General features: G+C 45.3%; 1 long non-coding RNA gene across 1 annotated transcript; it reads left to right on the top strand.

The window, feature by feature from the left end:
- Positions 1–1,882: 1,882 nt before the first annotated feature.
- Positions 1,883–12,045, top strand: LOC118928955 (uncharacterized). The gene is made up of 4 exons (XR_005031421.2): positions 1,883–2,051; positions 3,518–3,677; positions 6,643–6,729; positions 6,830–12,045. It is a non-coding gene; the product is annotated as an uncharacterized LOC118928955 (long non-coding RNA).
- Positions 12,046–25,787: the final 13,742 nt, after the last annotated feature.

The following is a 25,787-nucleotide window of genomic DNA, read 5'->3' as shown; positions in this document are numbered from 1 at the left end:
CTCATCTTCTCTCCATACGCCAAAATTGTCTTTGCATTCCTTTGAATGGCCTGACTGCCCTGCCTCCTTTCCCACTGTGGCTGTGCCCACAGAACCAGTTCAGCCTGGAAAGGAGCGGAGGAATAGGAGCTCTCGTCCTGGGGTTGCCAGCAGCAGCATCTGGGGAGGCCTCTCCCTGTGCACTAGGTGAATCCTCACCCTGGATGGGGGAGGGTTCTTGACTCTGATCAAGAAAGAATTCACAGACAGGTCAGATGAGTGTAGGTAAGGAAGAAATTCATTAAAGTGAGAGTAGTAGCGAATGGCAGTAGTTATGCAGGCAGTAGAGAGCCTCAAGGTTTTTAAATGCCTTTTAAAAGAAGAGCAAAGAGAAGAAAGAGAAGCTCATTGAACTCCTGCGCAGCATAGGGCAAATCCCTTGCTGACTCCTGAAGCTAGAATCGCCTGGCATCCAGTGTCCACTTGATCTGCATGGCATGGGAACTAAGCCCCTACCACCCCAGGATTTGGGGGAGCTGCAGAGCACTGGATGGAGTGAGATCATGTTCTGAGAGCTTCCCAAAGCAAAGAAAGGGGATTTGGGGGCAGGCTCCTACAGAGCATGAATGTAGAGCAGCAGCCTCATCCAGGTCACCCAGGCAATGGGAACTTACAGCTTAAATCAGAGATCTTAGCAGCCCTTCCCTACTTGTCTGAAGTAGAACAGAGAAAGTGAAGACTTGTGCTTAAGTCTAGAAAATTGAAGGAAATAGCAAAGTAACAGAGACACCACAGGGAAAAGGGGTCTCTTATTAAATTCTCGAGAGGGTGGAAGAGCACAGAAATAAAATGCAAAGTACACACTCAAAGAAAGGGGAGTGTGCTTAAAGGCTTAGGATTCATATCTTTTAAGGATTTTGAGAATGGGGTAAAGGACAAGGGGGCATAGGCTTGTTCTGTGGTCTCATGACGTCTCTGGTGAGAGACACGATGCATCATCCAGAGTCAGTCCTCTAGATACTCTATGAGATTAAATTTAACAGAAGGAATTTATTAATCCTGTTCGTCTCCATGATGTGGTTGCCCTCAAGCAGTGGGAACATACCAGTTAGGAATGCTTACCCTGCCTTAAGATAGGGTTGGTCATTAGCTAATTACCATAAAGTATGTTAGGAATCTTACTCCTAACTCCTTGGTTTTTAAAATGGAATCTTAGCCTTAAGATAGGGTCCCTCCTGTTCTTACTATACTATTTATATCTTGGCATTTTTCATCATAGGCAGGAAAAATTAATCATGTTGCCCCATGTCCCTGCTGTACCTCAGTGGGGCTGAGTGAGGATGGGGCAGAGACAGAATGGTCTCTTAGACTTGGTAAGCGAGAACAAGATAACCCCAAATCCCACACGCCAGAACAAGTACTGCGACTCTCTTTCTAAACTCTTCCCTCAGTCCCTGTATTGTGTGAGTACAACGATACACAGTACACAATCGTATACATACAGTGTGCAGTTTGAGATCAGTAACACCAGGCTGTTTTCCACCCAGCAATACGTAGGGAATCTGTCCCAATATGTAATAAAGGTGTGCATAAATGGTGGCACTGAACACAAGCACAGTTCAAATCATAGGCTTCCTGATTCACTGTTTCCATTTACAATCCTAACAACAGGGTATAAAATTGACTGGCTTTGCTAGACCTTGACTACACTAGGTTTTATTGTGTTTAATCTTTGCCAATCTAAAATGACAAAATAAACTTTTAAATAGTGTGGGGTAAATGGAAGTCCCTATGGCCAGGATCCTCACCTGAACCTAAACTGCTTGATGCTGTAATTGGCCTGCATGTTGAATCGATCACCAGTGGCCAATGAGTTAATCAATCATGCCTATGTAATGAAGCCTCCATAAACCCGAAAAGGCCAGGGTTCAGAGAGCTTCCAGACTGACGAACACGTGGAGGCACCAGGCAGGTGGTGCCCTGGAAGAGGACATGGAAGCTCCGAATCCCTGTTCACTTCCTCCATCTGCCTGTTCCTGAGTTATATCCTTCTATAAAAAACCAGTGATCTAGTAAGTAAGATGTTTCTCTGGATTCTGTGAGCCCCTCTAGCAAATTAATCAAACCCAGAGGTGGGTCACAGGAACCTCAGAAGCACAGGTGACAGTCTGGACTTGCAGCTGGACTCTGAGTGCAGGTGGGAGGCCCTTGTGGGACTGAGCCTTTAACCTGTGGGGTCTGATGCTATCTCTGGGTTGATGGTATCAGAATTGAGTTAAATTATAGAACAGCCAACTGGTTTTAGAGAACTGCTTGTTGGTGTGGAACAAAAGACAAAAATTATAAATAGCTTCAGGTAAATTGAGCTCTCTTTTTTTCTAAAAAGTTTTGGAATATCACTGGGCTAAGGGGCCCAACAAAGTCTAATTTGCTTGTCTCACCCACCTACCTATTTTGGAAATTTCATAGGAAGGTATATATTTTGAATGTGAAATGAAGACAAGGAAGGATGATCAATAACCAAAATACCAGGAAACCAGCATCCTCACTCTGAAGAGCAAAACAGTCTCTCAGAACAATATCTGTGTCCCCACCTAGGACAGTCAACTTCTCTCCAAGTAGGTGGAAAACGGAATGAACTCTACATGAGGAAGTTGGTATTTCTAACCAGTCAGAGGTGATGAAACTCATGCAGAACAACATGTATTTAGAACTGTTTCATTTTTTGAGGATTTAATACTTACTAGATTAGAACATCTTTATTGGAAGAGAAGTGTCCTAGAAGAAAAGCCAATGGGTGACCCATATCAGAAAGCCTTCACATCTAGACCTGTTTCATTTTTTGAGGATTTAATACTTACTAGATTAGAACATCTTTATTGGAAGAAAAGTGCCCTAGAAGAAAAGCCAATGGGTGACCCATATCAGAAAGCCTTCACATCATTATCCCCAGACCCCAAAGACCAGAAGCAACTTACAAGTCAGAGCTTTATACTGGAGCTGGCACTTTCCTAAGTGTGTTAGTTTTCTATTGTTGTATAACGATTACAAACTTAGCATGTAAAATGACACACTTTATTATCTCATGGTTTCTAGGGGGTCAGAAGTCAGTAGAGCTTATCTGTTCTACTCAGGGTCTCACACGACTGCAATAAAGATATCAGCCAGGGTGCTACCTCTGAAGCCCGGGGTCCTCTTCCAAACATGTGGCTGTTGCTATATTCTACTGGTTACAAGTGAGTCTCAGGTTCTGGCTAAACTCAGTGGGATGGAATTAGACCCATCCTAGGGTCAGCCTGTCATACCAGGCTTATGAACCACTGACACACTAGTCCCCCCCCCACACAAATTTCTTTTACATCACACCTCAGTTACACAAGTTTGGAATTGCTGCATATTCTCTTCCCCTCTTAGAGATTCAAAAGACACCCAAGCATATTAAATGTACTGAGAAGTCTTAGATATCGATTATGATGACATTCAGCTACAAGAGGCAGAAACCTCAATATAAGGCTTTTGTGTTTGTTTTGTTTTTAAGACAAGAAGCCTGGCAAGCTGGTTGTGGCCTTGGTGTTCAATGAATTAGTCATACCAGAGCAGATGTGACTGCAATTTTCTTGGTCGTCCCTCAGAATCACATGATAGCTGCTGCTGCTCCAACCATCACAAATGTATTTATAACAGATAAGAGGAGGAAGGTAAGGCCCCAAGCTGACCCTCTGTTTTGTGTATCATGAAGGCATAAGCTTTCTCAGAACCCCCCAACCTCTATCCTTTTAGGCTTCCATTTATATCTTTTGGGTTAGAACAGGATCATATGCTCACCCCTATCTACAAGGAGGACTGTGGAGATTCTAATATTGATGGCAAAAATTGGCAAGGTAGAAGGGGGTTGGGAGAGCCTTTGTGGGCAGCCAATTAATAGTGTCAGTCACATGCAGCCTTAAAGAAATGTGCTTAACTTTTCCACTTGGAGTTCTAACAACTAACCATAGAAATACACCTTCAAAATTACTGCTGTAATTTTTGTTTTGTAAAAACCTCTTGGGGTAACAGATCCAACAAAACTAAACTCTTAAATTTTGGGAATGGGCATCTGAGACTAAAAGTCTTCTCTGGTTCTTCTCATTCTTGAGAACAGCTTCTGGTCTCAACCACAGAGTTGAGCAGGCCTCTGGGATACTGGAATTTATCATGCATCAGCTGCCCACTGCCAAATTCTAAAATCTTTTCAGAGCAGCCAGCCTTCATGTTCTACCAGTTCTTCAACAGAGTCCAGTGGAACTAGGAGTTCACATCCTACGAGGCATAGCCTCCTGCCCTCTTAACTTTGAACACAATAACCCCAAACCCTATGAGCCCAGCATTCCTTTCTCTTGGGCCACAGCCAAGCGAGTCTCCTCAGCCAAGAGCCACGCCCTGTTGCTAGAAGTGGGACACAGCTGCAGGGTGGGAAACCGGCCCTGAGGCCAACTGGTCAGTTTCTAATAATAACCTCTTTTCAAATTCCTCCTTTCTTTCACTTATATTTTCCAGTTTCTCTCTCACTTCTTCTGACCCAGAATGATGCCAAGAATTCTCACCAGCCTCTTCCTTGGTTTTACATCTCCAAATGAGATCAGCTTCCCTTTATCCCCTCTAGTTATGGTCTCCCATGTTGGTTGGCGATGGCACCAGTTTCTGTGGCCTACACTTGGCATATTTTAAATGTCTGTAGTGCCTCCAGGTTGGTCAGCATAACGGGGCAACGTGGTCTTGTAGAAAGAGGTGGGGTGTCCAACTCTGCCCTAACTAGCATGGGACCTTGGCCAAAAGCCTTCGCATTAAGGAGGGGCTCAGGGCAGGGCACCTGGTCCTCCACCTCCGGCCTGTGCAGGATTCCAACGACAGGTGGTACATCAGCATGAGCACAACGATCAGAACCACAGCCACAGAACAATGGTAGAAAATAACAGGGGGACAGGCAGTTTGGCACCCCAGTGGATGCTGAAAAGGAGAAAATTTGACTCAGATTTGTTACATAGAAAAGGGTATTCCAGGTTTTTCATGACTGAAAGGCCCCAGGAGAACTTCAGGTGAAGCTTCCTTTGCGTTCCAGGCTGAATCCCTTCTCAGGCCTGGTGTGAGGCAAGGACCCGCGGCAGGTGCAGGCCCGCGCTGCCTGGGTTTGTGTACAGCTGGAAAGGACATGCCCCCTCTCTCCCACTGTTCCAGCCGAAGTGGTCTTGCCGTTTGCCAGCCCTGTTGATGTACTCTCATCCTGAGCCAGACACTGGGGCCGGGGATGAGGTGTTCTGGCTTCACAGCTGTAAGATAAAGATAAGGCCAGTCTGCAGGTACTGTTCTCACGGCAAATCATGTAATGAGCTCACTAGTACAAAGTGACCCTTCCATGTTTAAGTGGAGCACTGTGGTTGAAAAGTAATGGATTAGGCTCCCCAGCTCTGCCAGGAATTGGAATGTGAGCTGGGCAAGTCGCTTCGCCCAGCTCCCCAGACCTGTTTCCTTTTCTGTGAAATGAAGCTGCACTTGCTCTCCCTGGGCTCCTCCAGTTCTCTCTCTTTCTCTCTTTGGTAAATTACTTCCCAAGTTCTACCTTATGACGACACCCAGAAACCAGTCCGCCCTGATCCCTATGCCAGGCACAGCCAGGGGGGACCCTCAGGCCATCCCACACACATGTGTCTGACCACATGTGCCATTACGAGCCTGGAGCCTGATGCTTGGGCTGCGTTTGGGGTTTTGCCCCTCTGCTCCCCCTGGAGCTGCTGCCTGTTCTGAAGGCTCTGAGTACTGGGGAGCCGTGTCTCATGTGGAGAACTTCCAGACTAAAGAAGTTTGCTGGTGTTTACACAAGCTCCTAAGCTGAGCCACTGGCAAAATGCCTGAGGTTTTTCTGACTCAGAAGCAGACTGATCAAATGTGGTGAGTTTGAGGATTTTCAGGGTTGGTAAAGAGAACACGGGACCACAAGAGTCAGTAACACAGAGCAAGCTATACTGGGGGGACTTCGGGCAGGGCTGAAGGAAGGGGAAGGCCGCCCCGGCAAGAGTCCTTCCAGAGTCAGTGGCACAAAGCCACCACCCAGAAGGGGAGCAGGGCAAGGGGATTCCCGGGACAGAGAGGGCGCTGGGTGTCTAGGTGACAGCGATATGCGGTCCCTGGGCCAGGGAGCTCCTGATGGCAGCAGTGACGTGGGGGCCTCTCCTGGCTGCATGGTTTGTCCTATCTGTGGTTAGCAGATGTCAGGTGTACTTTGATGGGATATGCAAAGTTGGTGGGCCCTAAGTAGCTAAAAATGTTTATTTGGATTATATTTTATGCAATGGAATGTGTAAAAATCAAGAGTTTGGCACTGGCAGGCTTTGGGCTAACAGTCTTGGCCTGCTATGAAAAAAAAATCCAACCAGGGAATGTTTTAGGCCAGCTCACTAAGGCCTCTTCTGGCCCATTTGTAGCAGCGAGAGCCACTGAAAACCTCTCCCGGATGAGGGTTTACCAGCTAACGAGGCCAGGTGTGAAAGTGCCACTGAATGGTGTTGAAATGATCCCCAGAAACCCTGGCCTGTCCAGGACCAAAGAAGTTCTCACTGTGATTTTCTTTCAAGGAATCAAGTAAATAATAATCCTTTAAGTCTGAGTGGAACTTTATCCTTTTCAAAGGTCTTTCATATTTGATGCTTACACCACCTCAGAAAAAATCCAAATAGGAGTGCTCCCCTCCACCACCCTGAGCCCTGCACTTAACAGGTGAGGACAGAGGCTCAGCCAAACTTGGGGGCAGATGGCAGTGACACCAGACTGAGCTCAGGCTCTCCTAAACTGCCCCCTCTGTTTGCCCGACTGCCAGGGAACAGTGGGGAGTCGGGCTCCGGGAGGTCACAAGACAGCCCCTCAAGGCGCTCTTTCTGCCCTGTGGCCCCTGCCTCACCAAGATTCACAGAGTCATCGTATGGCCACAGCACTGTGTCGCTGCTTGTTTTTCCTGGAGCGGGGCAGGCCTTATGGAGGCTGAAGAGAAGCGGCAGCAATGTCTTCTCTTGAGTCAGGCACTTCAGACGGGGGAACCGAGGCCCCGAGGAAGTATCCTGCCCGAGGCCGCACAGCTCAGGGCCCTGCAACGCCTTTCCTACAAGGGGCTGCGCTCCAGCTGAAGCTGTAGGGAGCACCAGCCAGCCTCCTTTCCCAGAATCTAGGGCTGAGAACAGAACCTCAAGGAGAATGTTACCCACCACAAGTCCAGCAGCACTGAGAGGCCAGTCAACCTCCCTCTCTGCAAGGCATTGTTTTCTCAACTCTGTATCCCCTTCCATCCTGGCCCCGCAACATCAGAGCACAGTGCCCTACAGGTCTGCAAGCAGCCTGACTTCCCTGCCCTATAGGGTGCTGAGGGTCGTAGCTGCTTTCCAGCCAAGTCTTCCTTGCCCCAGATCCTTCCACCTTCACCAGGCGGAGACTCCCCAAGGATGGCCCCAAGCTCTGAAGCTGGAGATGCCCTGCATTCTCTCCCAGAACAATTCCTTGCTCTGTGAAGGCCCAAGTTCAGCTCTGGATAGTCACTGCCTTCAGGCAAGGGTAGATCCAGGTTCTGAGGGACCCTGAAGTTTATGCAGTTTGGGGGGCCTGCTTTAAGAAGAATAATGCAAATACACACATTCAGAATGCCTCAGTCCCTCGGAAGGGCCCTGCCGACAAGGAGCCTGCCCTCCCAGGCCCAGCAGGCTAGGGCTGCCCCACAGTGGCCTCACTCTGGGAAGTGGCTGGTGGGGCTCCCAGTGGACAGGGCTGAGCAGTGTGGGGGGCACTCCAGCCGCCTAACAAGGGGCCTCCTCGCCATTGTTCCATAGGTGAGTCACTGGGTTTCGGGCCTCATTCAACAAAGCAAAGTAGATTCTGCTTCACTCTTGGCCACAGTGGGAAGACGTCTGCGAAGTAGGCTGGGCGAATTCTCAGCCACCTCCACGCTTGGCGCTTGGGTCTAGCTTAGTGACAAGCATGAATGTCAACTCTGCCATGTGCAACACATGGGAACTTGGGCAAGTTACCTGCCCTGATTCCACCTGTAAAGTCAGGAGGTTACCCCAGGTAGTTTGTTTAGTGTTAAATGAAATAAGCCATGGAAGTTCAGCTCCAAGACTGGTGTCAATTATGACTTCTTTTCAAGAAGCCCTACAATACTGTTCCTGCTCGGACGTTCTAAGACTTTGTATGGTCCCTGCATGCCCTTTTCACTAAGGCCCTGGATTCTGTATTGCCCCAAAGCCCCTTTACTTTTTTTCTCAAATATCTTTCCAGAAAATGGAGAAGATGTGTCCATGGTAACTAGAGGGAGGTGGCCAGCAGAGACAGAGGGGAGAAGAGTTGGTTCGGAACAGGCCCAGAAGACGTGAGCCAGTGGTAATTGCAGACAGCCCCCTTCTTGACAGTCGCCGTAGGATAAACAGCAAATCCCACCTTCTAGGATGTCAGAGGCCTGAGGCAGCAGGTGTTGACTGTAGTTTTCACACAGGACCCTGCCCTCGTTAGGCTGCTTTGGGGCCCATCCACCAGGCCCAAGCTTTTGGATCCAAGCCCAAATGAGCTGCTACTATGGACAGTGAGACTTTTACTTTTGCAGGCTAAGAAGCCATCACGCTTTTCCAGCCCCAGCAGGACCACCGTCCCGGGATTGACAGCTCATTTAAACAGGTGCAGGCCTTGTGGCCGGTTCTTGAAGGGGCAGACACTCATACTCAGACATGTTGCCTACGCTGCACGTCTTTCTCATTTTTCTAACCTCTTCCAAAGTTAGCAGACAGTTTCAGGAAGCCATGCACTCTGCCAGGGGCTGAGGACAAGCTGGGAGGCCACGGGGATGGCAGTGTGCTCCAGCATCACCCGGGCCAAGCAGTGCAGGCGGCCTGGGTCAGCTCCCTTCCAATGGGAGAAGGACCAGCGTTCGTCCGGCATCAGGAGATCCTCCTGGCCAATGCGAGGCCAGGCCGGACCCCAGTGACTCACCGCACAATGTGTTTTCTCAAGCAGATGTTCCCGGACCACTTGAAAGACTGGCAGAGTATTACTCTCCGGTTTAATGTTCCTCCTTTTGTTAAAATTCCTAACATAAGGAAGTGGGGGCTGGGGATTGAAGGGAGCGTCGTTTTACAGCCCAGCCCCCTTCCCCCGGCAGCTCAGCTCTTGCTGGCCCTGCAGGGGTGGCGGGAGACAGAAGGGCCTCCCAGGAGAAATCTAGGGGCTTCCCCGCCCTCTTCTTGTTTCTCCATCCAGGCTGTTAATTTTACTGGAACTCACTTGAGTAGAGCATGTGAGGCCAGAGGATGGAGAAGGGAAATAACTCCAGGACAACTTGCTATAACAATCCGGGCCCTGGGGAGGCCTCCTGGGGGCACCCACACCCAGGGACATGAGCCAAGCCTCAAACTTCCAACCCCCAAGATGAAGGCTGAAAACTGGGTTAAGTCAGGAAGTAGAATGAACCCTTTTCCTCCACTTCAAGATGCACTTTTCACATTTTTCAAATTATTTTCCAATTTTATTATTAAAATTTCAAACATTTAGAAGAATAGTACAATGAATCTCCACACACCCATCACTCAGCTTTAATAATTATCCACATTGAGCATTTCTGAAATTGGGATACATTTATGGTCAGTGGATATATTTAATGTAGTATTTCTTTACCTCACCAAATCTATTAAATCATCAAGGTAACTGACAACTGGTTAAGGATGAACAGGCTGATGCAAATGAACAGCAGGGAAGAAAATTCTCCAGGAAACAACCTTGCCCTTGAGCAATTTTCCCTACATTTTTACCACCGGAGATCCTTTCTGTTATTTTCTTCCCTTTGGCCTTGGAGTTTGAAGGCCATTTATTAATGTTTCCATTTATTATTAACCCACTTATTTATTTATTAGTCCATGTATTTATTATTAATGTTTTCTCCATTTTAAAAATAATTAAAAGCCAATAGTAACTTGTACACCAGTGTTCATAGCAGCATTATGCACAATAGCCTAAAGGTGGGAGCAACCTAAATGTTCAGTGATGGATGAATGGATAAAACAAATATGGTGCAGCCACTCAATTATTCAGTCTTAAAAGGGAAGGAAATTCTGACATGTGCTATATAGCATGAATGACCCGTGAAGACATTAGGCTGAGTGACCTAAGCCAGTCATAAAAGGACAAATACTGTATGAGTCCACTCACATGAGGTTCCTAGTATAGTCAAATTCATAGAGACAGGAGGTGGGATAGAGATTCCCAGGGGCTGGGAGCAGAAGAAGATGGGGAGTTTGGGGGTACAGAGTTACTGTTTAGGGGACTGAAAGCATTTGGAAATGGATGGTGGTGATGGCTATACAACATTGTGAATGTATTTAATGCTACTGAACTGTTCAATTAAAAATGGTCATGGTGGTAAATTTTATGTATATTTTGCCACAATAATTTTTTTTTAAGAGGTAAAATAACATTAAGGATTTGAAGACAGTGACTGCAGAGCATTAAACCGTGTGGGCCTTTCCGAGTGTGAGGTCCTATGCACTGGTCAAATGCCCATGAGGCCACCCCAACCGTGCCCGGCACTGGAAAAGCAGCAGCAGATGGCACCTGGGCTCTGCTGCCCAGGAGCTGTGGGCAGCCCCAGACCCTACGACCCTTCACCCCAACACTTGCTGTGGCTGCAAGAGCTCCTCCCCAGGCTTCCTGACTCCGGCGCTAGGCCTGGTGCCGTCTCCCACTCAGTCTTGTTTTCCCTAGTGAAAGTCATGACCTTCACCTGCCATGCCTTCCTCCCTGTTAGTGCAGGAATCAAATGAGAAAGTGCCAAACCCTGGCTTCTGGGTGAGCATCTGGGTGATGCAAATAGAGCCACTGAGATTAGAATGAGGGCCCCCACCCTTTACAGGTGACAGCTACTCTGGACACAGTGTGGAGGTGAGTGAGTCAGAGGCAGGAATACTGATAAGAAGCAACAGTGAAAGGATCCGTGGATCAACCGACGCCTCACTACCGGAAAGAATCCACATTTTCTCTGGTAAATTATCAAGGAAAAGAAGAGGCGCTCACCTTCTGGACTTTTTTTTCAATCTCTGCTTATAAACAGATGTCAGCTCCGTCTGGTGTCATCGTTCTGCCCAGCCTGCTATTCCACAAGCATTCCCAAGGTCCCCAGCAAGGGCCACAAGACAGGCCAAATTTCCCCTGATTCCCTTTTAGCACTGTCTATGGGAGAGGTTGCATCCACCTTTTTGGCTTCCCATGTTGCAGAACTGAGGCCTCTTGGCTTTGATTTATCCTTCCTCCCTTCATTTTCCATGGACCTTCTTCTGTGTATGTAGACTTCCCTTGAAAACATCAGGAAAATTCACTAGATAAAAAAAAAACCAAAAACTTACGGTCAGGAGCAAGACAATGATAGCTCTTGTCTCAAATAACAAAATGCATAAATACATAAATTCCAACAGAGCATAGACATTGTTCATGAGTCAGAATAGAGATACTGGTCTGGAATTTACTTTAGTGAAATTACTTTAATCCAACCCTGTGGTCTTTGAGCCCTAGTTTCTTCTTGTGTCAAGTGGAGATAATATTTACTACTTCTCAGAGGTGTTGTGGAGACCAAATAAAATTTGTGTTTATGAAGTCCAAAAAGCCCGCACAGATGAACTTCACAAGGACTGACAGTACATCAGTTGGGCAGAGAGAGAGTCTGTGATTATTGCTCATTCCCCCCACAGACCTGAAGGCCAGCAGTCAGTTGCATGCAGTGAGCCCGGGAGCTTTCAGCAAAGCCACCTTCTGCGCGAGAATATGGCTATGTCTGTTCTCCTTCCAGATCTCCCAGCAACATGTTTGTCCGGTGGTCTGGGGGGCCTGGTCCCCTGCCTTGAGAAGCTCTACCTTAAAGTGACGCCAGAACTGAGGGCCACTGTCATATTGCCTGTGCTGGAATTTACTTTCAAATACTTTGGAATAAATTGTAAGATGTGTGTATGTGAAAATGAAATTATATATCCATTTGCTTCAAATAGGAAATACATTCACATGTTAAAAAAATCAAGAGTATAAAATGTATTGCAGTGCAAAGTCTTGCTTCCATTTCCCTACTGGCCCTATTCCCAATCCCCTTGCCCACCCCTGACCCCAGAGGTAACATTAGTTTCTTATATATCCTTCCAGAGACTCTTTCTGTAATTACAAGCAAATACAAATACGGGCTCTCACCCCCTTCCACCTTCATGTACACAAAATGTAGCCTGTTATCCGTTCATGCATCAGCACCTGGCTCTTTCCACTGAATCCTCTAGCCCGAGGTCTTTCCTCACCAGTTCCCAGAGAGCTTTCTTCTTTTCTTATTTCAGCAGTAGAGTGTTTCATTATATCATTATATGATCATATTGAATTTGATTTAAGCAGTCCTGTGTCGGTCGACATTCTCATTGTTTCCTGCTGTAAACTAACTTTAATCCACATCCTAGGAGTGGGGAATCATATTGGAAGCAGTCTAATCAGGAATCCACATTCCTGAGGGGGCAAAAGCAAGACCCACATATCTTTGGCCATCTACAGCAGTCAATAATTAACAGATGAGATGTTAGAAATGTTTTAATTTTTCACTAGAAGAATGAATATTGTTGAATGCAGTTAGCTACAAAGGTGTCACAGTACCCACCACCCTTGTAAGACTAGGCCTAACCCTTCTGCGGTACAGCCTAGGTCCTGGGCTCCACCTGGCCCTGGGCTTCCCCACTTCATGCAGGGGTCAGTTGCCTGACTCACTGCATGTTGGCTGATCCTACCATCAGAATATTACATCACCCACGTCAGAGCAGGCATCTCCTGCATGGTGCCAGAGGCATGCCTGTGAGTGGGTGGGGACACCCTGAATTTACAAGAACAGGCCATACAGATTGGGACTAAGACTTGCTCTTGTTGTGACATGCCACCACAGGGAGAGACCAGGGGAAAGGGACAAGTGGCCTCTGCCTATTTCCCCTTCCTGGAGGTTATTGAAAGAACGTGACAAATGCTAGAGGACCAGTCAAATTAGCTTAGGTCATTCCCACCCATGGTGGAGTCCATCTGGTCCTAACGTCAGAATGAAAGTAGAAAATAAAATAAAAATTACTCTTGAAAAAAAAATCCCTTGAAATTTCCAAACATTACACCACACAGTGTTTTGAGTATACAGCCCTTTATCAGTTCCTGTAATTGTTAGACAAGGCTTCTCTAGGACACTTCATTTATCCTTTCGTTTCTTTCCCAAGGGCCTTGGCTGAACCATCACCCACCTGCCTGACTACTTCAGATGGGCTACACTTTCTCTCCCACTGCTCAGGAGCCTTTTAAAATGACCCACACATTCATCCCACAGGCCTCGCCAGCACTGTCCCAGGCCCACTCACCTCTGTTGTCATCCACCATGGTGATGTAAGAGCCACGAGCCTAGGTTTGAACTCCCCTAATTTAAGCATGCTTCAGGACAACTCCTGTGCCTTCCCTGCAGGGTAGTGAGAAGGAGGGCCCTGCAGTGGTAGGGACTCCGCAAGGACCTACATGCCCAAGTCCAGGAGGAAGACAGCGAAACAGGGCATTCAGAGCCGGGCGTGGGGAATGCAAGCCAACATTTTTTTTTTAAGAATAGCTCTACTAGAAATAAAAGTTGAAAACAAAGCAAATAAGGGACAATTTTAAAGAAATCCCATCCTTCAATATTCTACAGATACTAAAATGATTTATGGTGGGCATAGGTTTCTAAGGAAACACTGTTTATGACACAATGTTGTAGAGAAAAAGTCCACAGCGGATCACATGGCCTTTTACATTCACTGACTTTAGTCAAACAGAGGCGCTAAACAAACTAGGAGAGAATACACCCAAACAGCTGTGTTACGGTGATGGGATTATGAGGGAATGAGTTTTTTTCTCTCTTTTCTGTTTTCCAACTGTTTAGAATGTGCATACCATTTTGGTAGTTTTTTAAGTTATAAATGCAAGAAAGGTAGACGAAGAAGTCAGACAAGAGGTGTGGAGAATAACAATGGTTAAATCCAAATTACTTCAGGTTACCGCTGGGTTTTGTTAGTCTTGTTGAATCTGTGCTCCAAATGCAGAAAAAGAGAAGAGCAGGAGAAAGAGGAACTTAGTCCTTTAAATGAGAGCAAATTCATTAAAAGAGTACTGATCAGGGCCCGGGACTGCTGGCACTTGCGGGACCAGCCAGGCCAATGGCTCTTGAGAGCTGAAGTCCCAGAAAGCAGGCAGGGCTGGAGTAGGCGGCCAGTGGGCCTTCCACAAATGAGTTTCCTTCACTTACGTTCCCCTCTGCAGTTTGGATAGAGAAGGAGCCTGCACTTCCACTGCTCACAAGCCCCTTGGCAGTTTCCAGCTGGCACTGGCACCAGGGAGCCCATGCTTTCCTGGAGTCAGGAAGCCCCCAGGAACTGCACAGGCTGGCCCTGGCCCGAGGAGCTTGGCAGGGTGCTGTCCTGGGGTCAGGCTCAAGTTTCTGGGAAACTGCCTAGAGCTATAGGTCTGTGGCTTTTCTCAGTATAAAACCCACACTCCCCCTTCTGAGTCTGAGAAGTAAAAGGAGCTGACCGTGGGAGCGGCACCCTCATGCAGCCTAGGGCCGATGGTGCCCTTGATCCCATCAGCGGCGTTACCGGTGGCCTCTTTCCAGTCTCCTGTCCTCAAAGAAAACCAGAGTTGAAATCTATGGAGACTGGTCCAGGCTGGTCCCTGCCTCCTCAGAAGCCACGGCATGAAATGGAAACTCTTCACGGATCCCTGACAGCCTATTATGTGCCAGACACTGTGAGGTTCTAGGATAATGGGAGAGAGGAGTGCCTACCATGGGCTCCACTGGGAGGTAGTGAGGGCCCTCATGGTGCGGAGCCAGCCCGGTGGAGGGAGTCCAGCAGCCTAGGGAGGCCAAGAAAGGTTTTACAAAGAAGACGATGCCTGAGCAGAGTCAGGCAGATTTGCCAAATAGAAAACATGACAGTCCCCACAGAAGGAACAGCAGGGCAAAGACCCTCAAAGGTGGGCTGTCCCAGCTACTTCCATTCAATTGCAAGTATATCAAGATTTTGAATGAGAAGCTCTCTGAGGTCACTTTCCCCAACTGAGGTCACTTTCCCCAACTGAAAATCTTCCAATACAGTGACAAGCTCTTTCTGGGAACTTAAAGGAATTCAGTTCATTTCGAAACTAACCAACACAGCACTATCATAGAAGGTTGAATTAGACTTGAAAACAATAAGACAGGAAAGGTTGCATGTGGGAGACAGCCAGATCATCCAGTCTGAGCAACATGTAGAAAAATGTGTTATATTAAAGAGGAGTCATTTTCCTGAAATGCTTTGAGCTTTTGATTTCAGAGGAAGTAAATCTCAGCCCAGAAGTCTTAATGCTGACTCAGATTTTGGCCGCATATAGCTCCTCCCTGGGTCAGAAACCTACTTAGCAGAGCTGTCCAAAGATGGGAATGGGTGAACCTGGAGAAAAAATGATTGAGCTCACTCTGCAAATGGGAAGCTCCATAAAGTGAAGACAGCCAGACTGCCCACACCCTTTTACAAAGTCTCTTTACCCCATGTGGATTAATGAACAGCTGTTTTAGGGGCATTTCCACAAACCATCCTGAGGTCAAGCAAGTCTGAACATACCCAGAACTGTATTCACTACTTGGAAACCAGCAAGTCCCCCACCTACAAACTGTCCTTAACTTAAGCGGAGCTGCCTTCTAGCCACGAGACAACTGACCTGCCTAGAGGTTGCTTTCCAACCCATCTAGAAGCAAAACAGCTGTGAATTGTCAGAGGCTTGTAACTCCCTTGCCTACTATACTGATTGATGTGACCGCCTTCACTCTCAGCTCCCCTGCACCTTCTCACATCCCTGACCCCTAAGCCTCCATCTGGCCACCAGCGCAGAGAAACAGTGCAGCCTCAAAGGACTCCAGTGGCCATGGCCTGGGCAGAAAGGTCGCATCTCAGAGATGAACCAGGTGGTGTTAATTTTGCCACTGTAGAACCACTCCACATGGTGACGGACAATATCATGTTTGTAGAAAATCAGAAACATTTCAAGAGGCAAGAAAAATGTATGAGGGTTTCCTCATAGTCCATTACATCTTTTCCTTTGCACTGATGAAATATTTTAAATATTTTATTACTTAAACATTCATAGATCTGCCTGAATTAATGCACACTATCACTAATCATTAGAGAAATGCAAATCAAAACCATACTGAGATAACATTTCACACCCCTTAGGATGGCTGTTCTCAAAAAAAAGTAAGGACCAAATAACACATGTTGGTGAGGAAGTGGAGAGATTTGAACCCTGTGCACTGTTAGCGGGTAAAATGCTGCAACTGCTGGTGGAAAACAGTATGGCAGTTCCTCAAAACAAACATAGGTCACCACAGGATCCCGTTACTTCACTTCTTGGAAGATACTCAAAACTTTGAAAGCAGAGTCTCAAAGAGGTATTTGTACATCCATGTTCATAGCAGCATTATTCATGATAGCCAAGACATGGCAACAGCCCAGATGGCCCTGGATGGACAAACAGATAAACAAAGGACAGGGAGTGGGTCAGTGTTGATCACAGGGTTCTGGAGAGAAATGTCCCAGGATTAGCTTTGATAGAGAATTCAGTGATCATTTTTGGGCTTTTCAGGCTAATTCTTTGAGCTAGAACAATCTGGTGGCCTTTTTTTTTCTTTTATATACTTTATTGAGGTATAGTTAACATTTAATAAACTGCACCTTTGAAGTGTACAATTTACTCTGTTTTGATACATGCACCTATAAGTCATCACCTTCATAAGGATATGGATATTTCCATCCCCCCAAAAATTTCCCAATCCCTTGGAATCCTTCCGTCCTTCCCACCCCAGGCAACCACCTATCTGCTTGTCCTCACGGTAGATCAGCTGCATTGTCTAGAGTTCCGGCTGAATGGAGTTGTATAGGATATACTTTCTCCGGTCTGGCTTCTTTCACCTACGCACCAGGGTTTTGGGATTCATTCATGTAGTTACATGTATCGGCAGCCCGTTCATTCATTTTTGTCATCTAGCAGAATCCCTTTGTACATACACTTGATTTGTTTATCTGCTCACCTGCCAAGGGACACTGAGTATGCTTCCATGTGGGATTATTACCAAAAGGGTGGCACTTAACCATGTGCGTGCCAGTGTTTGTGTGGGTGCTTGCATTTCTCTGGGGTGCATACCTAGGAGTAGAGTGGTTGGGGTCATAGGAATGCAGTTTTCAACAAAGCCCAAAGGAGCCTAGGTTGCTGCTTAACCTGAGATGGGAGGGAGGACAGGGAACAGGGTTCCAGTGCCCATTTCAAACACCGCAGTAGCCCCAGTGGTGTCCTCACAGTGGGGTTCGTCTGTCACCTCTTGAAAGAAAGGTTTCCACAGCCAAAGGGAAAAAAGCTTGAAAATCCACCCCTTCTTCTAACTATCCCCCTCCATTGTATTACAAATACAATAAGCTGAGGTTGCACAAGCCCAGGGCCACGGGTGGTGAGTGGCTGCTAGGCCCCTGCACTTTCCTAGGCCTGGGATTCTAGGCCAGTGACCATGACCTCTTCTAATTCATGACTTCCCCCTCCTTGGGAAGTGTGGAAACTCCTAGTAGTATCAGGTTGGCATGAGATAGACTTATGTCCTAAACATGTGGACTTTTCCTTTAGAAGCCTGGGAAGCCAGATACAGTGGACAGTTAGGCCAAGGGGTCAGGAAGGTGTTGCTAAGGGGACTTTCCACAGCTGCAAAGCACTCTTCCTGGTAATTACCTGTAAAGGCCCTCAAGTCAGTCGGAGCCAGACACAGCTGGATGGGAAGGGCCTATTAGCCTGTGTGTCTTTTACCCTCCAGGAAGGAGAGAGAGGGGAGCCTTCCCTGAAGGCCCATCCTCACTTCACTATTCCTGCAAGGAATATGAAGGGCCTGTCCTCCAGGCCATTCCAGGTGGGCAGACCCCGTAGGCACCCAGCACTGAGCACTGGGGCTGAGCTAGCTCACTGTTTGCCCAGCTGTTTGAGATGGTGGCACATGTTGGGGCCCCCTCTGGTCTCTGTCCCCAAGTGGTTTACAGATGAGCAGGAGAGGGAGGCCAGATTGTGCAGAGCCTCGCAGGCTCAGAATTGATCTGTAGGGAGGTCACAGAAGGGTTTCCACAGAAAAGATCTGGTTGTATTTCAACATTGTTGAGCACACCTGGGGGTTAGGGAGAACAGTGATATTTCAGCTATCCAGGAATTGCCTCTAGTGAAACAAGATCAAACTAGTTAAATATGGAACAGGTACAAACAATTTCACATGAGAGCCGAGAGGTTAGTGTGATTAATTCTGATTAGAAGATCCAGAGAAGTCTCCCTGGAGAAGGTGACATTTAAGCTGCATCTTGGAGGGCTTGGTGCCTTGGATGGGCAGAGAGGAGGAAAGGAAGCTTGCTAGCCTGCAAGTGGAAGGCCAGCCTCGGGAACAGGTGAGCAGAGTAGCCCGCAGGGAGGCGGAGGCAGGAGATGTGGATCGCGACGCAGCTGCCGTGCATTAAATAGCACACTGAGGATCTGTAGCTCCTTGCGCGGGGAGAGGTGAGCTCAAAGGTCAGCCTTGCTCATGCCCACAGCAGAGACCTGATGCCAAGCCAGCCGCCCAGGTAACTTTCCCCTCCCCTGCCCCTGTTCAGGCAGACCAGATTACAGGGTATGGAGTAGATGATAATGAATACTTATTGATAGAAATTAGTGAATGAGTGGATGAATATGTAATTGCAACCTTCTAGAGGAAGGCATAAAAGGAGAAAGAGAGAGAGAGAGAGAGAAGAGAGAGAGAGAGAGAGAGAGAGAGAGAGAGAGTGTGTGTGTGTGTGTGTGTGTGTGTGTGTCAGTGTCAGTCAAGTGAAGGTTCCTGATAGAATCCGGACCTGAGTACCGCCTTTTGAATAAGCCCACCCGCCATCTCAGAGAGACCTGGGTGTCATCTTCCCTAGGCTACAAGCATCCTCCAGAGGACATGTCAGCAAGCCACAAGCCCGCCTTTCCCCGACCCCTCCCCTCAAAAAGCCCACGGAAAAACCTGGCCATAAAAAGCCTCTAGGCCTGTTAGGGACCGCTTTTTCCTTCGTTCTACTCACTATAACAGAGAGGTCCCTCTCAGGCTTAGCAGCAAACCTGCTTGGGTGGTGGAGTCGGCATCCTTTCTTCCCTTCCAGTTCCTATGTCCAGAATTCTCACCTGGCCCTGGTTGACTTGCTCACAACACACATGTGGGCAACATGTTGTTATTGACTCTATATAAAGAGCTCTGCCCTGTGCTCTGGGCTGCACGGCTGCAGGAGAGCAGAGGCTGGAGTGGTGGCAGCACCCAGGACAGAGACTGAGGTGGCTGTGGGGCAGAGAGGCCCAGAGACAGAGACTGGCTTGCTGCCTGCAGACTCGCTCTGAGTGGACACAATTCTAGTGACTGACCGGCCACTGTGGGAATAAAGCTGGGTATAAACCCTTTCACCCAAAAACATTCCACTGTCATTTTTTCAGTTTCACTGAATCCACAGTGAACTTGTCCGGAGCTGAAACCCACTGGCGAGACAGGGTAAAGGGAGAGAGGTGCCATCCTACCCTTCGTCTTGAAATTATGGGACTGGCTGTGCTCCTGAAGAAGGGGAGAGAGTCCTGACTGAGCAGAAACTTGGGGTCACTGTCTAGCAGCTCCATCTCCATCATCGCCTTTCCCCTACACATTCCTCCACCACCAGCCACACTCACAGAGCCAAGGCCCGGATTCCCCAACATCAGGAGAAGCTCCACCCTGCCTGGTGCTGAGCCCATATTCCAAGGTCGTGAGGACTCCACTCTCCCGTGTGAGCAGCGCGGTGCTCAGTAGAAAGCCTCCCGTCTCTCTCCAGCCGTTAGCACTCTTCCCCCAAGGTCTGCTTCCTCCTGAGTTCATGGGTGAAGCCCACCAGCTAACGCCTCAGCCCACCCGACCCATGCCAGATCCTTCCCGCTCAGCCTAACGCCTTGGTCCCTCCCCCTGCTCAGTCCTGGACAGCCCCTGCAGTGCCGGCCGAGGACAGGGCTGTGCTGCTTCTCTGCCAGGCTCCTCGGAACTTCCTCCTTCCCCGTCTCAGAAGGCAGCACAGAGCCTCGGCTCCTGGGCAATTCTGCAGGCCCGAAATGGAATCCCAACTGCTTTTCTCATCCTCTCTGAACCTCATCTGTCAAAGGGAATAGTAATGACTTACCTCATTGGATTATCGGAACCAAACAGCAATACACTATATAAGAAGTGGTTACCAATTCAACCCACAAACATGAATGAGCAAAGTGATTTCTGTTCCCTTCAAGGTAACTCAACTGTGTCTCCCAGTTTCGAGCCTAGATGCAGCAACCTGGAAAATATATTGTTCCCACCCTTACAAAGATTTTTAAAAGCTGGGAAAATGGCAAGTTTACCATTTGTATTGAGCCCATGAGAGCTGAGGTTGTAGGTCAACCAACTAAATTGAACTCCAAGAAGAGACAGCTGCCTACAGGGAGAGACAGGAAGTGAACATGGGCTTACCAGGGGCTGACACAGCTGCATACCAGTAAGAACTCTGTTGGAACACTTAACAAACCAGGAGCGATGGAGTATAGGCTGGCAAGAACTGCGACTCCAAGGATGGAATTTTATTTTCTCTGTAGACCCCAAGGTTGGGGAGAGTTCTTGAGATATTTGTGATACCGGCCTTTGGGAAGTAAACAGGAGCCACCATGGGGGGACACATACCCCATCCAAATGTTTATCCCGTGTCCCTCTATGGGACAAAAACCTTAGTCTGCAGGGGAAACAGCCACAACACCATAGCCATTAGGGCACTGGAAAAACCCTTTGGAACTGGGGTAAGGGAAGAGAAAGAACCCTCTACCCCTGGGGGAGGGGCAGGAATACATTCCAGGCCCAGAACTGCATGCCTGGTCCAGGCCACAGCAATCAATAGAACCAGACTCAGATACAACACAGATGCTGGAATTATTTCACAGGGAATTTAGAATAACTATGATTAACATGTTAAAACTACTGGAAAAGAGAAATAATATGCAAGATCCTTTCAGCAAAAATATAGAAATTATAAGAAAGAATCTACTGGAAATGCTAGAAATGACAACACATTAAGAGAAATAATGTTTTTAATCAGCCCATTACTAGACCTGACACATCTGAGGAAAGAATAGGTGAACCTAAAGATAGGCCCATAGAAATTACCCAAACTGAAATACAAAGTAAAAAAAAGAGCAGAAAAAGAGAACAAAGATATCCAGGAGTTGTGGGACAGCATCAACTGTTCTAACACATACATAATTAGACCAAAAATTAAGTGAAGAAGATAATAGAGTAGAAGAAATATCTGAACAAATAATGGCTGAGAATTTTCCAAAATAATGACAGGCACCAAAACACAGATCTAAAAACTTGGAGAATTCCAAGATAAATATCAACTCCAGAAAATACAGACACACACACACACACACACACACACACATATCTAGGCATATTGTATTAAAACTGCTGAAAATAAAAGAACATTTTGAAGACAAATGCAGAAGGAAAAACACATGATGTACAGAAGAATAAAGCTAGGAATTACATGCAAGTCAAAAGATAATTGAATGACAGCTTTAAAATGTTGAAAGAAAGAAAAATACTATCAAACCCAGAAATCTATATCCAGTGAAAATATTTTTCAACAATGAAGGAGAAATAAAGACTTTCTCTGGCAAATAAAACCAGAAAATTCATTCTCAGCAGATCTACACCACAAGAAAATTCAAAAGAAGTTGTTCAGGCACAGGAATGTGATACTGAACTGAAACTTGGTGTTCGCACAGAGAAATATAGAGCAACGGAAATGGAATAAATAATGGTAAAATTAAAGTAATTCTTAAAATGTTTAAATTTTTTAAAAATTTAAAAGTTTCATTAAAATGCCTTAATTCAAAAATTTTTTTAATTAGAGCATTAAAAAAATGTTTTAATTACTCTAAAGGAAAAATTATTTATCCAAAGCAAAAATAGTATCAGTAGACTTTTATAGCATATGTATAAGTAAAATATATGACAACAGCCGCACAAAAGAATTAGAAACATACTTTTGTGAGGCTTTTACACTATACATGAAGCAAGATATTATTTGAAGGTTACTTTGATTAATTAGAGATGTGAATGCTAAAGCCATCACAAGAATTTTTAGATATAAATAATACTGGAGACAAAATGGAATCATAAAATATGTTCTGTTAATTAACCCAAGAGAAGGCTGATAAAGGAAAAAAGAAACAAAGAACAGATGAACCAAATAGAAAACATCTAGCAAAATAGTGGACTTTAACTACATAATACTCAATTATCAATCTCTGTCCTTTAATTGGCATATTTAGATAATTAAAAGAGATTGCCAGATGGAATATATGCTCTCTACAAAAAACTCCCTTTATACATATAAACATTTGTAAATGAAAAGATATGCTATGTAAACACTAACCAAAAGAAAGCTGGAATAACTATATTAATATCAAACAAAGAAGGCTTCAGAACAAAGAATATTATCTGGGATAAAGAGAGATATTAGATGATGATAAAGGGGGCAAGTTTCAAAAGGACATAACAATCCTAAATGTACCTAACAACAGTGTTATAAAACATGCAGCAAAATCTAGTAGAACAAAAGGAGAAATAGAAAATCCACAATTAGAGTTAAAGGTTTCAATACTCCTTAATCAGCAATTGATAGAACAAGAAGACAGAAAATTAGTAAGAAAAAAAAAGACCTGAACAACACTAGCAACCAACTTGACCTAACTGACATTTCTAGAACACTCCATCCAGCATCAGCAGAACACATACTCTTTTCAAGGACACATGGGGCATTCACCAAAATGCACCATATTCTGGGTCATAAAATACACTTTCACAAATTTAAAAGACTAGAAATCATACAAAATATGTTTCAGACAGTAACATAAGTAACTAGACATCAAATGACTAGACAGAATTAACTAGACAGAAATGTATTGGGAAAATCCTCAAAATTTTAAAATTAAACAGCACACTTCTTAATAATTCATGAGTCAAAGAGGAAGTCTAAAGAGAAATTTTTAAATATTTTGAATTGGATAAAAATGAAAATATAACATCCAAATTTGTAGGATGCAACTAAAGCAATGCTGCATATAACAGAAAACAAATAAACCTAAAATCAGTGATCTAAGATCCAATCATAATAAACTATAAAAGAAAATTAAACCGAAAGCAAGCATAAGAAAGGAAAGGAAAGTATATAAAGATAGGATCAGAAATAATGAAAATGAAATTGAAGGACAATAGAGAAACAAAGTGAAACCAAAAGCTGTTTCTTTGAAGGGAGCAATAAAACTGCTAAAACTCCAGTAAGACTGAGCAAGAAAAAAACAAAGATGAGACAAAGAACCAACATCAGGAATCAAAGAGGAGACATCACTACACACCCCACAGACATTAAAAGACTAAAAGGATTCTACAAACAACCCTTAACCTCATAAATTCACTAACTTTAAATGACATGGAACAAGTCCTTAGAAGACACAAATTACCATAATTCACTCAATTCTATACAGTCTCTTCCAGAAAAAGAGGCAGGAACTCTTCCCGATTCATTTTATGGAGTTGATATTACCCTAATGCCAAAAACAGACAAAGACATTGCAAGAAAAATAATACAGGCCAACATCAGTCATAAACATAGATGCAAATAGTTGTCAACAAAATACGACAAAAAGAATCCAGCAATATATGAAAAGCATAATATGTCATGACAAAGAAGGATTTATTCCAGGAATGACTGACTGGCTCGACATTTTAAAAACAATCAATGTATTTCACCATATTAACTAATCAAAGAAAAAAACTATATGATCATCTGAATAGATGTGGAAAAAGCATCTGACAAAATTCAACATCTGTTCATGATAAAAGAGGGAGGAAGGAAAAGAAGAAATAAAAAGGCATATGATCTGTAAAGGAAGAAATAAATGAACTCACCTCTAAGCTCTCATTGAATCAGGATGATAATCCAATTTCACTCATTCATGGATCTCTCTCCCCACTTCCCAACAGATGTTACCTGTGTCCTAGGGTCTTCGGCTGCACCAAGACATGAGGGAGGACCCTCCCCCCATAAGTAATCTGTCCTCATTGATGACTGCCTAAATGCCCATTGTCACAGTTCCCACACTCCCTTAGGGCCAGCAGCACGCATTCACTTGGGTGCATAAAACTTTGGAAAGGCTGGAGCTCTCCGTGATTGCAGACCCACCTCCCTAGAGCACCACCTTGCCGTTCAGTGAGGTATTATGACATCCATGAGCTCTACCACTGAGTGGTATGTGGTTCTGCTCTTAGACTCACTCGCACTCCCCTCTTAGACATCTCATTCTGGGTGAAATCCCTCTCTTTCTTTGGCTTCACCCCAAAGGCACTCCTCCTTCCTCTTTTTCCTTCACAGTCATTCTCCATGGTCCATTAAATTCTAAGTCAGAATAATTAGCAATGAAAAAATTAATTTCCTTCCCTGAGGGCAAGGAGCTGTTTGTTTTCCAGCTGTTTAAGGAGATGAGAGAAAATAAAATTATATTCCAATCTTCCAATGACTCAGAGATAAAAAACATCATGAACTTGCCAATGAATTATAGATTTGTCTATTGCGCCTTCTGTTCAATCAATTCTATTATACATTTTGAAGCTCTGTTGTATAATATTGTTAATTGTATTAACAATTGTATTTGTATTAATAATTGTATTATTGTTGTTTCATAATGTTGTATGATATTTTATTATATAATTTGAAGCTCTGTTGTTAGGTGCCTACATGTATAGGATGGATCCTCCTGGGTAGATATCTAGACCCTTCCTTTGGTAATAGCGCCCCTCCCCCATGCCCAGTCTCTGTTGTCTGGGTGGGTCTGATCCCTTCCCCTGACTAACAGGTCGTTCATGATGCCGGCAGGACCACGGAGAACACCACCACCACTCCCTTCCCTGTGCTAATGATGGACTTAAGAGTATACACATGGCATGAGATGGGCTCATCAGAGCCAGTAAGCACATCCCAGGGAGTATCACTGGACTCCTTGCCAAGCCAGAATTCTTTTGAGCGTGAGACATCCTACCTGCCTCACGTACCTGATATGATGTTAAAGTTTAAGTGAAATTGCTAAATGAATATAAATAGAGCTTACAGCTTCCAAGCAGTAGAGTGGCAAAAAGGGGTGGAAAGATCTGTATAACTCTATCCAGCTCAACATACAGCATAGACAGAGGGAAAAGAAAGGAAAGAAAAGAACAAATGGATAGTACACAGAAAACAAAAAATGGTGCACAGTAAGTGTAATGGATTTAAGTTGCCTAAAGACAGAATTATTGGATTGAATAAAAAAGAAAACAAAATCCAGCTATAAGCTATAGCCAAAAGGCTTGGCTAAAACAAATCCATCCAAAAGAGTTGAAAAAAAAGGAGTGGAAAAAGCAAACCATGCAAATGCTAACCGAAACACTCATAGTGTAACAACATGAATATCAAAACAAAATGGAATTTATAGCAAAGCAATAAAAAAAAGAGGCCTTTTCATAACAGAGAAGAAGCATGCTATTTTTTTTCCATAGTAATTGCTATTTTAGCAATACAGGTGACCACTCAGAATAAAGACTATTTCCTGCCTCCCATGCAACCAGGTGTGGTCTAAGTTTGGGCCAA

This window comes from Manis pentadactyla, chromosome 6 (genome assembly GCF_030020395.1).
Source record: "Manis pentadactyla isolate mManPen7 chromosome 6, mManPen7.hap1, whole genome shotgun sequence".
Taxonomy (NCBI): domain Eukaryota; kingdom Metazoa; phylum Chordata; class Mammalia; order Pholidota; family Manidae; genus Manis; species Manis pentadactyla.
This window is presented reverse-complemented; position numbering and strand designations above follow the sequence as displayed.